This window comes from Phalangium opilio, unplaced genomic scaffold (genome assembly GCF_054372755.1).
Source record: "Phalangium opilio isolate 3A_F unplaced genomic scaffold, DU_Popi_V2 ptg000056l_1, whole genome shotgun sequence".
NCBI classification, from domain to species: domain Eukaryota; kingdom Metazoa; phylum Arthropoda; class Arachnida; order Opiliones; family Phalangiidae; genus Phalangium; species Phalangium opilio.
This window is the reverse complement of record NW_028324175.1, coordinates 4,586,198-4,602,782: the sequence shown is the minus strand read 5'-3', so window position 1 is coordinate 4,602,782 and position 16,585 is coordinate 4,586,198. Positions and strand designations below refer to the sequence as shown.

The 16,585-nt window shown below is 34.0% G+C and overlaps 1 long non-coding RNA gene across 1 annotated transcript; it reads right to left on the bottom strand.

Annotated features, from left to right (window-relative positions):
- Positions 1-12,353: 12,353 nt before the first annotated feature.
- LOC149668100 (uncharacterized) lies at positions 12,354-13,567 on the bottom strand. Its single transcript, XR_016367963.1, has 2 exons — positions 13,180-13,567; positions 12,354-13,110 (listed from the first exon to the last, which is right to left on the bottom strand). It is a non-coding gene; the product is annotated as an uncharacterized LOC149668100 (long non-coding RNA).
- Between the last annotated feature and the right edge of the window lie 3,018 nt (positions 13,568-16,585).

The window sequence follows — 16,585 nt, the reverse complement described above, 5'->3', positions numbered from 1 at the left end:
CTAACCCGCTCTCTCACTCGTTTACCTAACCCACCCTCTTACTCGTTTAGCTAACCCGCTCTCTCACTCGTTTAGCTAACCCATCCTCTCACTCGTTTAGCTTACCCACCCTCTCACTCGTTTAGCTAAGTTGCGGGCCCCGGGAAAGATTATGGTCGGGCCCCTAGAATGATTCACCAACTCATTGGGAGGGAAACTATCTGGGTGCACAGCAGTGGGTTCGCCAAATTAAGCATTCTGTGCACTTGCAGAAAGTACTCCAACTACTCTTTTCTTATAGCATTTTAGGCTCTTTTAAGCCCTGGTATATTCGTTTTAGTTAAAGGTAGAAGTCTGAATTTTCATTAACTAATAGTTTTAATAGGCCTACTTTTATAGCCAAATAACATGTTTGTACTTAATATAGTTTACGAAATACCTTATGTCCAATTTTTTTATTTCATTGACCGACCGATCGTGGAAATTCTAAGGGAGATAGAAACTTAAAATTTGGGATTTATTTAGTATTTAAATTATAAAGTAAGGAAAAATTTAAAACTTCTGAAATTTGTTTAAATGTTTTTTTGTTCTCACTAAACTCCCTATAATAAGTGGGGAAACCAAAATAAAGCTCTCTGAATCGAGACGAAATTAAGAGGTTTTTCTTAAATAACTATATAAATATAAATGATAATAATTATTTTAATTGTCTTTAATTTAGCTTCATTCTTGTTAAATCCTAAAAAGCTATTGTCGACGTTTGAATTCAAGCGTATGCCTCTTTAACTATTGTTGGAAATTTATTGTATATAAGACGATTGATTCATGATAATAATAATAATAATAATAATAATAATAATAGTGTTTATTGTGCAAATCAACGGTACAATGTTAATGTCCTACAGGGATTTACACCGGTTAGTGCTTGGCACTATTAAGTTAAGGGGATGGCAATTTAAATTTTAGAAGAATTAAAATTTCTATGGTTAATTAAATCATTTCTATTAAAAATCTAATAATAATGGTTTTAAAAATTATTTTTATAAAACAATCTTTTGGAGAGTGAGTCTTTTCTTGCTGAAGATTTCCACTTTAGTGCCGTATTTGTTATAATTATCCAATATGCGGCTTAGGGGTCGAGTCGACGATATATCAGGTTTAAAAGGTTTGTAGTTCGTTAGTCTAGTTACCTTGTTGGGAATGCAGAAGTTTACTAGGTTCAATAATTCGCGGCAATCTATCTTATTTGTGACCAATTTTTGGAGGAACAAGATATCGTTCTTAATAAGTGTATCCTTTATGGTGTCATCTTGAGTTTATCTAGCATTGTTTCGTAACATGAACTTGATTTATATAAGTAAATGAATTTTCTTTGGATTCGTTCTAACTTCCATTTTTGAGAGTAGCTGCAGTTGCCGTAAACCGAGGCCGCGAATAGTATATTCGGTAGAGTTTTTTGAAACATAGCGGCGAGTTTATGTTTCGGGATATTTTGAGAGCTAGGCATAGAGTTCTAATGCATTTTGTATAGACGTCGTCAATGTGGTCGCAAAAAAATAGCCTTTCTTCAAATCAAATGATAAATGATAAGAAAACAAGCAATTGCGTGAACCTTTGGTGGAAGCTCTGCCATTGGGACGCTAAACATTTTTTCGTAACACTGGACGATCGCTGCATACTTCTTAATCCTAATGATGGGAGTAATACCAAAAATCGCTTTCTGCGAAAACGTTAGCTCCGATTTGCCATTTTCGAAAGCTGTGAGGGACACAGACACGTCCAGTGTAGTACCTCCCCGTGACGTTATCGCCACTCGGAAAGGTTAAAAGAAGTGACATCCTAACAAAAACACTTAAGTGCAAAAATATGAAAATCTTCGTTTAGTAGCTGCTAAACCGTATAAGTTCTCAGATTTCATGTACAACCATGTCCCATATAAATAATTTTTAGTTTTATACACTTTATATAAAACATACTGTCACTGGCTATAGCACAGCAAAATTGAGATAATAATAACAAAATAAACATTATTATATCCAAGTGAAGATATTTAAAACTTGCCTGTGAATAGGATCTCAGAACATTATACCGTGTAGCATGTCCAAAGTGAAGCTGGTCATATTTTTCATGTTTTTGTTTTAGTACGGATAACTAGTTTAGAAGTTAATTTAACCAGAAGTATATAATACTTCTCTTCGAGAGAAGTATACCACAAAGCGGGGTAAGTGTAACGTCACTCTTCCCAACATCGGAACATTTAGAGCAAGGTTACTAAACCGAATCACATACACGATAAATAGTTCCCTCATCATTACTCTATTAGCGTTTAAATATTTGGCAAGACGCATGCGCTTGTGGATTTTGTCCCACGTCAAGACGAGGTTTGTGGGATGATTGCTGGGGATTTAGTGCCAAACAACGATAGAATTCACTTTACAGTGCGATGCCCATTTGTAGTTTGATGAGCGGGAACGCAAACTAAAAGGGTGAGCCTGGGAAGAATGACGTTACATAACTAAAGCATTAAGAGGATACAGAGTGTCATCCTTCTTCTATTATCCTCTTCTGATTTAACTTAAAATTATGATACTCTTTAGGCTTCTTTAATTGTAACTTACAAAATGGGCTTCTTTAATTGTAACTTACAAAATGGGCTTCTTTAATTGTAACTTACAAAATGGGCTTCTTTAATTGTAACTTACAAAATGGGCTTCTTTAATTGTAACTTACAAAATGGGTTTCTTTAATTGTAACTTACAAAATATCAATTTACAGCTAAGCGACTGCAAGACGCTACATGTTGTGTTGTTAAATTATAAGATTACTTTGCCGAAACCCATAACCATAAACTTTCAAGTTAGAAAGCTGTTGCTATAGGTTCACGGGTAGTTGAGCGGTTTTCAAAAGAGCGTTTTGGAATAAAGCGGTGCCCAAAACAGCGGTTTGCAAAACCGCGTGGAAGCAAAACCGCGGTTGCTGTTTCCGCGTTTCTCAATACTGCGCTATTTCCCAAAACAGCGGTTGCTGTTTCCGTGTTTCTCAATATAGCGCTATTTTCCCAACCAGCGGTTTAGCACTACAGAGTTTCATAACCGTTTGTGATCCTCAGGTTATGGACTGGTTCGCGGAATATATTTTGGAAAAGGTGGCAGCAAATTAATAAGAGTATATTTTGGAAAAGGTGGCAGCTAATTAATAGGAAAATATTTTGGAAAAGGTGGCAGCTAATTATTAGGAGGATATTTTGGAAAAGGTGGTAGGTAATTAATAGGAGAATATTTTGGAAAAGATGGCAGCTAATTAAAAGGAGAATATTTTGGAAAAGGTGGCAGCTATTTAATGGGAGAATATTTTGGAAAAGGTGGCAGCTAATTAATAGGAGAATATTTTGGAAAAGGTGGCAGCTAATAGGAGAATATTTTGGAAAAGGTGCCAGCTAATCAATATCAGAATATTTTGGAAAAGGTGGCAGCTAATTAATAGGAGGATATTTTGGATAAGGTGGAAGGTAGTTTATAGGAGTTCAAATAACCCATCCCAACCAAACATTAAAACGCATTAACACACTAGACCACGAAACTGTTTGTTTGACAACCATTAAAATTCAAACCTAAAGCTGAAATCAATACTAATTAGAGCTCGGCATTATCCATCCGTTATCCATAAATTAGTGAATAATCGATTATTTATAGATAAATGTTGTGGACATTATTCGATTTAATATACAACTTCTGTTGATAATTCTGGATTATGGATAAAATAACGTGGATAATGGATAGATAATGCCGAGCTCTAATACTTATACCTTCAACAATACGAAACAACGCTCAAGATACAAACGCTGTAATCAAAATGCGCTGAAACGAGAAATGGCTATAATGGCAAACGCGTTTATGAAAAAGCCGTTTTGGACAATGCTGTTTTGATAACACGCCCAATCGATAACATACCGTTGCTATATGCCTTATCAAAAACGGATTTATGTAAGAAGAACGTTGAAGGTAGCAAATTCGCTACCCATCCTCGCATACTTTATTGAGAAACTTCGTCTGCTTATATTTTGACTCCACCCACAAATTCTGTATATAGCAATTTCGAAAAAAAAAAAAATTAACCACGAAAATAGAGATAAGAATGACATTTTCGATCTCTAGAAGTCGCTGTATACAGAATTTGTGGGTGGAGTCAAAATATAAGCAGACGAAGTTTCTCACTAAAGTATGTGAGGATGGTACTAGAGGCTAAAGCTACGATCCGACGTTCTTAGTACATAAATCCGTTTTTGGCCTTATTGGTATATGACATACTACTTTATGATCAATTCAATAATATTCATGCCTGCCCTATCGTCCACAGCAAAGAAACAACTCGAAAAAAGTTAAAGTTTTTCCGGGGCACAGGGTGATTCCCATGAGAAACAAAACTTAAACCTCCGTTTATAATTTACTGATTCATGGTTTTGGAGAATAAGGGACTGAATGCATTTTTAGAGGTTTAATTTGTTAAACTACCACTCTTCATTTTCTTTTGCCTTTTACTGTTTAAAGTCTAGTTGAAGATAACATTTTCTAAGTATTATATTTATATTTTCACAAACACTATCCACTAAAATTAAATAAAGTCGATGTCTGACCGGGCCCCCGAGAGGTACGGGCCCCGGGAAAATGGACCGAATTGCCCCCCTCTCTCGACGGCCCTGGTCTTTGGGCGTGACGTCATGATGCTCATCGGATGCCCATCAGAAAAATCAGCTGTGAGATTTTTTCGATGAGCATCAGATTCATGACGTAAATTTCGTCATTTTGCGCCGTGACTCAAAAAATAGATGGAACCACATCCCAATCTCTTGCGAATAATGAAGAATTGACAAATATTATCCTTATGGATAATAATACTAAAAAGCAATGTACTATTTCGGTAAAAAAAGGATTATGATAGAGTTTTAAGAGGTAGGCGTTTCGATTTAATTGATGAATTGAAGTACAATATCTTTGTAAATATAATTATTTAAGCCTCTGCCATAACTTCATCATAATATCGTCGCCATTTTGAAAAGCATGGATTACACGAAATTGTGCAGTTCAACAACTGCAACGTCATCATGACGTCAAAAGAACACATTTTCCCAAACATCGATGTTTTTCCTGATGAGTGTTACTGAACGCAGCCCAAAGTAAACCTCTCCGAATCGAGACGCAATTAAAGAGGTCTTTCTTAAATAATTAAAATTTATATTATTTTAATCGTCATTAATTTAGCTTAGCTCTATTTAAAACGTTTTAAGAAACTTTATTCCTAGAACAATTTTAAACATAGCTATTGTTGAGGTTTGAATTCAAGCCTATGCCTCTTAACAATTTTTTATTTAGGGTATATTCACTATAAACATGAATCTATATAACTATGAATATGCAGCTGCGTTACGCTGTCTAACCTCTCGATATGGTTTGGGCGGGGCTTAGCGAAAGGAGACATCAGTCACGTCTCTGCTAGTGTTAGGAGCGGGAGAAGGAAGGGGGAGCCCGGGGCAGACTTAGAAATAAGGATAATTTTTAAACTAGTCCTTGGGACCAGTGACCCCTTTAGTGTCCTAAACAATAAACTGGTCTCTGAAGTGGTCCCAGCCTTTGTTGTCCTATAGATTTGCAATTAATAAACTGGTCCCGAGGACCAGTAACCCCCACTTTTTGAATTAAAAAACTAGTCCAAGCAATTAATAATCTGGTTTTTGGACCAGTGGACGCGTGCTATTTCTAAGTCTGGTCCGGGGTTGTGTAAATTCGAAACGTCACTTCCTCTTGTCTCGTGATTGGCTATTAGAACTACGCAAAACGCGTCAAAGCTAGGAGGGTAACACCCAAACCAAATCGACATGATAAAAGGGGCATATGACAGAGCTGTATATTCATAGTTATATAGATTCATGCTATAAATGATAGAAGAGCCGCAATTGCGTGAACCTTTGGGAGAGTTGCCATTGGGAGGCTAGACGTTTCTCGTAACCCTAGCCGATCTCCGCGTACTTCTTATTCCTAACGATGATGATGGAGGAGAAGATAATATTGCTATCTGCGAGGTGCGAACACGTTAGCTCCGTTTTGCCAAATGCGAACGCGGTGACACAGACACGTCCAGTGTAATTCCTCTCCGTGACGTCACCGTCACTCGGAGAGGTTAAAAGCAGTTCAGATTAACAACCAATAGTAAACGAAATTATCACAACTTTATTTTTTTTACATTTGACTTGGAACTATTCAAGTTTACAATTTTTAATAAATTAAAATTTTTTAAAAATTAAAATTAACATTAACAGATAACCAAATAAGCGTGGTCTCTTATTAAACTTTTTCCAGAAACTAAAACTTTTTAATTTATTCTTTGCAAGTTAACGACATTAAAATTTCTTGGCATATGTCTTTGGCCAGGGGTGGGGGAACAGCATTTCCAATCTATAAAAGTATCCAAACAACATTAGAAATAATAATAATAATTAAAAGTTCAAATAAATGCAAATAGCAAATTACCAAAAGTATATAGATATAAAAACAAAAATACACTTCATAAATAATTCCCCGCCTTTGGTTCTATACACACAAAAAAAATTGAGTGTTCCTTTGGAGTGAAAATGGTGTACTTTTTAAAAACACCTATATAACACCTAACATTTTCACATGAATAACAAAAACGGTGTTATATTGGTATTTTAAAGGTGACCATTATCTACGAAAAAAAGCTTAGTTAATAAAGGTGTAAAATCTATCTGGAATTACTCCTTTTTCGTCGGAAAGGGTGTTATAAGGGTAGATCTCAGACTTTAAATTTTATAAACTGGTATTTTTTAGCACAATTCTGTAAATTTTTAATTGCTATAGTTAAACTGTCTCATACAGTACCATACAATAACGCGAGAGCGGCGAGAGAAAAATTTCGCATTTTTTCATTGACTTATGATTATGAAATAGTTTTGTGGATAATTAATATTTAGCGAAATGGAAGTTTCAAAAGAGTGTAATTTAAGAAAACAAATGTTTTGCAAATTAAAAACACCCAAAATAGAGTTTCATCACCTTGAGTTTTTCCAGATAATTTGGTGTAAATTCGGTAATAAAAACCTTTAAAACACCGTTTGAAATTAAACATGGAAATTAAATAATAATACTGCGGGATTGAAAATCAATAACTTGTTTTTTTATATGAGGTCTTCCGTTTCTATATATCTTTTAATTTTGAAGTCAATCCAAAGATTATAAATGCAAGGAAAAAGACGTAATTGTTCGTATTAAAGTAAATATAACAGCATTTTTTAAAAGATGATATTTTCTTAAGAAAATATTTTTATCCCTGAGTAAAAAGTAGCTAAGGAAAAGGAATTGGTGATCAGGTGATATTAGCTTTATAAAACCTGCTAAATGTGTTATGTGACACTTTTAAAAGCATTACGCGACACTCTTAAAAGCGTCACGTGACACTCTTAAGAGCGTCAAGCGACACTCTTAAAAGCGTCACGCGACACTCTTTAAGGCGTCACGCGACACTCTTTAAGGCGTCACGCGACACTCTTTAAGGCGTCACGCGACACTCTTTAAGGCGTCACGCGACACTCTTTAAGGCGTCACGCGACACTCTTTAAGGCGTCACGCGACACTCTTTAAGGCGTCACGCGACACTCTTTAAGGCGTCACGCGACACTCTTTAAGGCGTTACGCGACACTCTTTAAGGCGTTACGCGACACTCTTTAAGGCGTTACGCGACACTCTTAAAGTTGTTATGCGACACGCTTAAAAGTGTTATTTTAAGCTCGCCAAGGTGCTGAGACACATCCTGTAAGGAATTGCACAACACACATAAAAGAGTAACAATTATCTTTTAGTACGAAAGACGAGTTGAAAAGGTGTTAAACTGCACCTCTGTTGAACAATTTCCATTCTTATTTTCGACACCCATTGTTCAAATAAGTGTGTTTAAATCCTTTCAGCTTAATATCTAATGAAGAGTTTCGAAGTCCACCTTATTTGACATTACCCATAATTAAAGTTCTATAATCATTAATTGTTTTGACGCATTGCGTCCCGGGTTTAACATTTTTAATTCAATCAAACAAGGCTAATTTATCGTTAAGTGTTCACAACGCCCACACTCTGCGTATTGGTTATCGGTTGAATTAATAGTTTAGAAAACCCATATAATAACAAAGTTTCTTCTGCACTAAAATTTCGTGATTCTGCGGATGTAAATTTGAACTACAGACAAACCTTTCATTAAAAATCCATAAATATCTCAACAATTTACTGGAAAATGTTTATTTACCATAATTTAAATATAAATTTTTCTTTTTAAACATCATGTTACAATAATAACAACGGATATGTTATGGATTATGGCTTATTTCACCTTTCTCTTATATTTAGATAAGACTTCAAATCGTTAGATAATGTGGCACGTTGCAACTCTGTTATTAACAGAGAAATTTTAGCCATGAACACTTTCGTTTGAGACTATTTACCACTTTTCGAAACCGCCTAAATTGCGGGAGTGTTTTCGAATGAGAACTCCCAATTTTGGTTTCGGTCTGTGTGAAATGTTTACCCATAAAAACTACTTTTATAGGTGGTAAAAACACTAAAATATTGTGTGTGTACAGTGAAAAGTATATATAGCATCTTTACTGAGAGTAGCACGATGTGGTAAAGGTGTCAAACGGTATTAAAATCACGCTGTGTAATACAGCCTTCCTTACAATATTACACGCCTTTTCTGCATTATTTCCCACTTCGGTAGTTCAAATTCACGCCATTTGAAGAATTTTGGAAGAACATACAAAGTACAAGCACTTCAAGAACAATTTTTAAAAATATTGTTTTAAAAGGTGTAAGAAATATCTCAATGAGGTGTAATAAATGTGTCAGTGGGAAATATTTTTAAGATGCAGTGCTAAAAATGGTCCATTTAACACTTTCAGAGGTGTTGTTTAACAACTTTAAATTAAGACGAAAGGTGCTAAATCACACCTTTTCTGCACTATTTCTCACTTCAAGAAAAAATTGACGCCTTTTGAAGAATATTAGAATAACATACAGACACTTTAAGAAGATATTTTAAAAATATGGTAATTAAAAGGTGTAAGATTAAGCTTTAAAAGGTGTAATAAATGTGTCGGGGGAAATATTTTTAAGACGCAAAGTGTTGAAAATGGGCCATTTAAAGCTTTCAGAGGCGTTATTTAACCACATTAATGGTGCTGTTTTTGGACCCGTCAAAATTAAGACAAAAGGTGCTAAATCACACCTTTGATTTTAAGAGTGATTGTTCAAATAAGTGTGTTTAAATCCTTTCAGCTTAATATCTAATGAAGAGTTTCGAAGTCCACCTTATTTGACATTACCCATAATTAAAGTTCTATAATCATTAATTGTTTTGACGCATTGCGTCCCGGGTTTAACATTTTTAATTCAATCAAACAAGGCTAATTTATCGTTAAGTGTTCACAACGCCCACACTCTGCGTATTGGTTATCGGTTGAATTAATAGTTTAGAAAACCCATATAATAACAAAGTTTCTTCTGCACTAAAATTTCGTGATTCTGCGGATGTAAATTTGAACTACAGACAAACCTTTCATTAAAAATCCATAAATATCTCAACAATTTACTGGAAAATGTTTATTTACCATAATTTAAATATAAATTTTTCTTTTTAAACATCATGTTACAATAATAACAACGGATATGTTATGGATTATGGCTTATTTCACCTTTCTCTTATATTTAGATAAGACTTCAAATCGTTAGATAATGTGGCACGTTGCAACTCTGTTATTAACAGAGAAATTTTAGCCATGAACACTTTCGTTTGAGACTATTTACCACTTTTCGAAACCGCCTAAATTGCGGGAGTGTTTTCGAATGAGAACTCCCAATTTTGGTTTCGGTCTGTGTGAAATGTTTACCCATAAAAACTACTTTTATAGGTGGTAAAAACACTAAAATATTGTGTGTGTACAGTGAAAAGTATATATAGCATCTTTACTGAGAGTAGCACGATGTGGTAAAGGTGTCAAACGGTATTAAAATCACGCTGTGTAATACAGCCTTCCTTACAATATTACACGCCTTTTCTGCATTATTTCCCACTTCGGTAGTTCAAATTCACGCCATTTGAAGAATTTTGGAAGAACATACAAAGTACAAGCACTTCAAGAACAATTTTTAAAAATATTGTTTTAAAAGGTGTAAGAAATATCTCAATGAGGTGTAATAAATGTGTCAGTGGGAAATATTTTTAAGATGCAGTGCTAAAAATGGTCCATTTAACACTTTCAGAGGTGTTGTTTAACAACTTTAAATTAAGACGAAAGGTGCTAAATCACACCTTTTCTGCACTATTTCTCACTTCAAGAAAAAATTGACGCCTTTTGAAGAATATTAGAATAACATACAGACACTTTAAGAAGATATTTTAAAAATATGGTAATTAAAAGGTGTAAGATTAAGCTTTAAAAGGTGTAATAAATGTGTCGGGGGAAATATTTTTAAGACGCAAAGTGTTGAAAATGGGCCATTTAAAGCTTTCAGAGGCGTTATTTAACCACATTAATGGTGCTGTTTTTGGACCCGTCAAAATTAAGACAAAAGGTGCTAAATCACACCTTTGATTTTAAGAGTGATTGTTCAAATAAGTGTGTTTAAATCCTTTCAGCTTAATATCTAATGAAGAGTTTCGAAGTCCACCTTATTTGACATTACCCATAATTAAAGTTCTATAATCATTAATTGTTTTGACGCATTGCGTCCCGGGTTTAACATTTTTAATTCAATCAAACAAGGCTAATTTATCGTTAAGTGTTCACAACGCCCACACTCTGCGTATTGGTTATCGGTTGAATTAATAGTTTAGAAAACCCATATAATAACAAAGTTTCTTCTGCACTAAAATTTCGTGATTCTGCGGATGTAAATTTGAACTACAGACAAACCTTTCATTAAAAATCCATAAATATCTCAACAATTTACTGGAAAATGTTTATTTACCATAATTTAAATATAAATTTTTCTTTTTAAACATCATGTTACAATAATAACAACGGATATGTTATGGATTATGGCTTATTTCACCTTTCTCTTATATTTAGATAAGACTTCAAATCGTTAGATAATGTGGCACGTTGCAACTCTGTTATTAACAGAGAAATTTTAGCCATGAACACTTTCGTTTGAGACTATTTACCACTTTTCGAAACCGCCTAAATTGCGGGAGTGTTTTCGAATGAGAACTCCCAATTTTGGTTTCGGTCTGTGTGAAATGTTTACCCATAAAAACTACTTTTATAGGTGGTAAAAACACTAAAATATTGTGTGTGTACAGTGAAAAGTATATATAGCATCTTTACTGAGAGTAGCACGATGTGGTAAAGGTGTCAAACGGTATTAAAATCACGCTGTGTAATACAGCCTTCCTTACAATATTACACGCCTTTTCTGCATTATTTCCCACTTCGGTAGTTCAAATTCACGCCATTTGAAGAATTTTGGAAGAACATACAAAGTACAAGCACTTCAAGAACAATTTTTAAAAATATTGTTTTAAAAGGTGTAAGAAATATCTCAATGAGGTGTAATAAATGTGTCAGTGGGAAATATTTTTAAGATGCAGTGCTAAAAATGGTCCATTTAACACTTTCAGAGGTGTTGTTTAACAACTTTAAATTAAGACGAAAGGTGCTAAATCACACCTTTTCTGCACTATTTCTCACTTCAAGAAAAAATTGACGCCTTTTGAAGAATATTAGAATAACATACAGACACTTTAAGAAGATATTTTAAAAATATGGTAATTAAAAGGTGTAAGATTAAGCTTTAAAAGGTGTAATAAATGTGTCGGGGGAAATATTTTTAAGACGCAAAGTGTTGAAAATGGGCCATTTAAAGCTTTCAGAGGCGTTATTTAACCACATTAATGGTGCTGTTTTTGGACCCGTCAAAATTAAGACAAAAGGTGCTAAATCACACCTTTGATTTTAAGAGTGTACCTGATAAATTCGGTTGGGGGGTTCGAAAAAATACCTTTCAATTGCTGGGGTGTGAATTGAAACCATTTATGGTATTTAAATGTACCTGATGAATTCTGTTATGGGATGGAAATTGAAACCAAATGCATTGACCTGTACCTGAAAAATTCCCCCTGGGGTGCAAGAAATGGCATTTCGGCCATTTACGGGTACTAACAAATATAAAATTTGCTGTGAAAGGTTTAATTATTATCATACATGGTTCTTTCTTATAGTAGAAAAATGTGGTTCACTGGTGTGAATAACTTAGGCACTTTTGTGTGCCTAAATCGCTACGTAATATATATTACACAAGAAGTTATAAATTAACTTTTACATTAAGTCTTTAATTCGAGGTTCAGAGACAACAGTGTTATAATTCATTAAAAATAGTGAAATGACTTAGACCGCGAAATTCAAAACCAAAAACTTTAAATCATTTAAAAATGCAACAAAACTAGTATACAATCAGAACGTCACTTCGCAATTTTTCGGCTTCTTCGTTATCTGCAATGGAGTACTTCTCAGAGGCAAGTTACGTTCACCATCGGCTTTATTAATCACCCGTTCTATAGCTGTTCTGTGACAAAATGGTGACAAGTCTTAAAAACCTTGCTTGGCACTTTCTATCCATTATCTACGCCATTTGTATCTCGATCCGTACTGAAATATTAACCACAGAAGTTGTATTATAATTCTCATATATCCACCACTATGTTTATAAGGAATTAATGAATAGCCATGCCTAAATCTACACGCAAAAAGAATTAAAAATTAGTTGTTCGTTATTTGATTTAATCTTTTAATCATAAATTATAGTCTGATTTATTATTCATGAGCTCACGGCTTTTATTGAGACGTTGAAACTTCTCGAAGAAAACTTAAGTCAAGAATCAAAATGGTTCACATCCGCATTGGCATCAGGGCTACGGAGGCGTGTCTTCAAATGTCCACCTAAACCCCAGCAAAATGAACCCAAACTTAAAAAACCTAGCCAAAACGTAAACCTAACCAATCGAACCTAACCCTAACGTAATTTAACAAACCGTGATTACTATGGATAGTTGCGAACGTATCCCGGTCCAAGCTGTTAAAAAGGTTGGAACATTTTCATAAATAGAAGTTAACTTACAAAGAGTTTAGTTAAAATAATTACCTTTCTTAAGTGGTTTGATAACAGTGAAACACAGACGCAAGTACACCGACCGTTAAGCCTATTTTGAATTTGAAAATCATCGCGCCTCGTGAATCTGCGTTCGCGAGCTAAATAAAAGAGTGCAACAGCGCGTGCGCTGTTGTTTGGGGTATAAAAATACACCCTTTTCCCATTTAAAACACCCTCCATGCGTTAAACATCTACTAAGGGTATGATAATACACCATCAAATATTGAAAGGGTTTTCATTAACACCTCAGGAGGTGCTAAAACGCACCCAAAGGAGTTTTTTGATAAAAAATACCTTTTTAGGTGCAAATTTACACCCCCAAAATACCCTCTTTTTTTACAGTGTACTTCTCACTGCAGATATTTTGTTCCTGCCACGTGACCAGTGAGTTAAGACATTTACTAATTATTAAAACTGTCTTTGAAGACAAAGACGCAGAAACGTAACTGAGAAGTGTAGAAAAATAATTGGCCGAAGTAACAGATATTCAAATTTTCACTTTGAAGACATGATTATAAAACATCAATTTTAGAAAAAAATATATTATCTTAGTTTTTAGACAAAAATTCCTTAAGTAAAATATTTTATCATGAAATATGTGCATCATTTTAAAAATATAGTACGCGTATGCATTTTATTTTCTCTTAAAAATTTAGAGGTAGTTTGAGTATTCGGCCCTATAAAGAGAATAAAAGTGGCAGAAAATAGTTAAGATATAACGAGAGATTAGTGTTTACACGTTTACCTAGTTCTGACAGAGAGAATTTATAATAGGGACTGGAAGCTCTTGCCCTTGACAGTGCGAAATACAATGTAGCTCAAACAAGTAGGCTGCGACGCTAAAACTGGCCAGGTAAATTTCCGGTCACTTGACTCTCCTTTAATTTTAAAGTTTGCCCTCAATCATTGTTTGTTGTACAATTACACAATAAGGGTTCGCGATTTCGAGTGCGACTGGCGCCATTTGGAGTTATTATAAGTCACACATTTCCCTTTCCCTCAAAAGGTAGTGCCCATCTCCCCTAGACCCTCCCGCAACATTCTAGACCCACCCTAGAGGGATGGGCCATAAAAAATAGTACCGGAAGTAGACCTGGCCAGTTTTGTTGATCACGTGATTTTTGAGCTACATAATATTCCTCAGTTTCTACTCCCTTTTATAAATTCTCTCTGGTTCTGAATATAGGTATGAATATTGCTTGGATAATTCATTAAATTTAACTTGCGCAGTTGTTTATCAATAATTACTCACCTAGGCATATAAGTTTGTACGTATAGTCGTATCGGGTCTGAGAGGAATAATTTTGTTTTCCTAAACAATAAACACTAAAAATGGTAAGGCAAACTATAATAAACTGGGTAATGGTTGTTGCGATATAATTTGCGAATACAAGTAAACAAACTTGGACTTGCGTGTCTTTCATATCATGTTTCTATAAAGCCACAAAGTAATTAACCAAATCAATATAGCTAAACCTTAATAATGTTGGCAACTGATAATATATAATTTTAAACAAAACTAATTGGGGACACTTAAAATGTAACGATGTTTTATGTATCTTCAAGGAAAAATATTTTCAGTTTCATATTAAATATCTGAAAATTGGTCGATATGATTAATATATACAAATGATACTATTTAGACGTTTGTTTTAAATTATAATATGGTTTCTATGTTTTCAAAAGCAATCAACGGAATGAAAGTTTAATAAAGACTCTAATAATAACAGCGCAGATGGGTGCGTTTTAATATATATAAATATGCCAATAATAAACTTGTTTGCTTCTATTTTGTTTACCGAGGGAAATCATCAAAATGCAAAATGGTCAGTTTCAGCTTAATGATCTGAAAATGTTGGATGCGTTATATTATACAAATACGAACAAAACAAACTTAAAATTGCATGGTTGTCGTAAACATGTTTTCGTATAACCACAAATTTAACAACAAAGTCAGAAGGGACTGGAAGACCTTAATTATCTCGAATATGACCAATCCAGCCAATATCTCTGTATTCGCAGAAGCAATCAACATTTACAAAATACTCAAAGAACTTAAATTATTTTGTACATGGTGGATACGATCAATAAATGAGCACATATGAAGATAACAGATAAATGGTTTTACATTTTAATCACAAGAAATCAAGTAAAACGAGACGTTATTCTTAAATATCTCAGTACTGTTCGATACGACATAATATATGATAAAAAGGAAACTAATAAGCATTCTTAGCCCACAGTGGAGTCAGTGCAAATTCCGGTTTTTCGGTTTAGAACCGTATCCTATTATTAAAACAATGCATATCGGGTATCTAAATTTACTACTAGTATATTTAATGATGTCAATTTGTAGTTTTTAGTATTTATCGAGTATAAGAAAATTGATTGCCGAGTATTAAAGGTTTGATTTTTTTTTAAATAATCATCTCAAATTGTGTAGATTCTTTGAATATATACACAATTCATGATGATTTTATAAATTATATCATAATGTTGATTTATTTTTAGCTATATAGAAATTATTTACAATTGAAATACATTTCTAACTGTAAAGCAAACGCGTCAACTTTGCTCAGATAGTATCGTATTGTCCACTGTTGAAATCATTATAGGACTCGTCAACATTTTCATTTCGTTTATTACCTAGTGGTTATATAGAAACGAAGAACCATTTGTTCGCACGCATAGTGCGGAAAATTCAGAGAATAATTTAGCTAGGCATATTTTCTACTTGATTAAAATGTAAGAGTAGAATTGTCAATAACGCTACTCTGTTTAGACCTTTATTGTAACATTTACAGTTTTAAAACGGCTCATTGCCTAAGCTTAACCCTCAGTTGGTATTAGTAGAGAAAGACTGCAGTGCGCATTTTCGGTTCAGCCGGACTTTATTGCGTAATAAACGCGAAATAGGCCTATAATTTCAAAAAAGTGGCAAAAGCCAATAACTGATTTGAAGCCTAAAGAATAGAGAAAGCAAATAGACCTTGCCCTAATTTTTAGTGTCCTAGCTCGTGATTGCTCTTAAATTTTGCGCTGACGTGGCAGAACTTTTGACGACATCGACTGAGAACAGAAGCTGAGACTCATAAAATGTTAGCAGTTTATATTTTAGGCTTTTGCACTAATAAAGGCACAACAAGATTTTATCAAAACTGCATGTATTTTAAAATATAGCACCGAATTAAGCTACTCCAATAAATGCATCTGAACATAATAGCTGAACTAAAATGTAAACGATTAGTATTTATAATGTATCTAGAATTAATTCTATCCAATGTCCGTTCTACAGCAATACTTTCAGAAAAAATATCCGATATTCATTCTGATGAAAAATTAGGTGTCCCAAAGTTCTTTGTACGAGTAAATGAGATTGTATGATTCCAACGATAAA